The sequence below is a fragment of the Oppia nitens genome, unplaced genomic scaffold (genome assembly GCF_028296485.1).
Source record: "Oppia nitens isolate AA-2021 unplaced genomic scaffold, nextdenovo-longstitch-racon4-pilon3 scaffold1_pilon_pilon_pilon, whole genome shotgun sequence".
In the NCBI taxonomy this organism is placed as follows: domain Eukaryota; kingdom Metazoa; phylum Arthropoda; class Arachnida; order Sarcoptiformes; family Oppiidae; genus Oppia; species Oppia nitens.
This window is the reverse complement of record NW_026533199.1, coordinates 94,604-96,146: the sequence shown is the minus strand read 5'-3', so window position 1 is coordinate 96,146 and position 1,543 is coordinate 94,604.

Here is a 1,543-nt window from a genome sequence, read left to right as displayed (position 1 = left end):
TATCCCGACATCAAAGAGAGAGAGAGAGAGAGAGATAATATCCTTAAAAAAATAAAATAAAAAAACTATTGATTATTCATTGAATTATTCATTCATTATATTGAGTCAAATGAGATGACATTAACTTAAGTAAAAATAAAATTTTTATAAATAAAAAAAAATTTTGATATAATTTTATAGTAATTTTGTTGATAAATCAAATCAAAAATGAGATATTTCTATAAATCAAACTTAAAATAAAATGTTAATTATTAAAGCTTTAATTTGATTTGATATTTTGGTTTTGTTTTAGTAGTAATATATTTATATATATATATATTAATTTTTAAAATACTATAAACTATAAATACTTAAATAATTTTTTTATATAATATTTATAGTTATAATAGTGTATAATCAAAAAATAAACTGTTTTAAACATCACTCATAACTATATGATATAAATTATTTTATTTTTTTTTAATAATTAAAAAAGGGTTTAACACCAAAACTACTGTATATATCGTATTAAATAAATATTATTTTATTTATATATAAGACAAACAAACATTTGATTTGAAAACATATATTAAATACTAAATAATTATTAATAGATTTTAAAACTTTTTTTCCATATATATATTATTATATAATATATGATATATTCTATAGAAAAAAAGTGATGATCAGTGAACTACTATCCTATCATCAAAATTACTACTAAAAATAAATATATATATATATACGGTATATATACAGTATATACCAATTAATTTGGATTTTATATGTTGAAGCTCATGTAGTTTATATGGTTGTGTAGTATTAGTATGCTTATCATTAACAAAAAACTACTACTACTACTACATCCCAGTATCCAAATAGTAGTCATTATCCGATAATATGATGATATATATTACAAACAAACACAACTGTCAACTACTACTACTACTACTACTAACTACTTGTGTAACTAATTTCAGAGATCAGATATCACTGTCCTATCCATATGTCAGTCCATCCATACATCCAAACATACAGTCAGTGTGTGTTTAGTTGTCGATTAGATCCAGTGATGTCTGTCTGTCTGTCTGTCTATATGTCTGTCCCTATCTGTAACTATGTGTTGGTTATGGTATTTGTTTGATTGGAAACTATACTAAATAATAATAATAATAATAATAATATATCTCTTATATCCATATCTTTCATCACCACAATTGATGGGCTAATATATAAACAAAATTTTTTGTGTGTTTTTCTGAGAAATATTTGTTATTATTTTACTGTAATGATAATTATTATTACATTTAAAAAAATATTAATTGATATAATAAATTGTTGGCTAATAAATAGGTGTTGGCTATTATCTAATCATTTTTTTTAAAAAATATAAACAAATGTTTTAAATTTATTTATTTTTTGTCAATGGTTTTCAATGGTTGTGACATTTTTGACAATTTTTTTTTGTTTAGTTATCCCATAGTTTTCAATTAGTTTCAATGTTATAACTATTTTAGTTTTTTTTCTGTTAATTAATAAAACAAAATGATAATACAAATTGTTT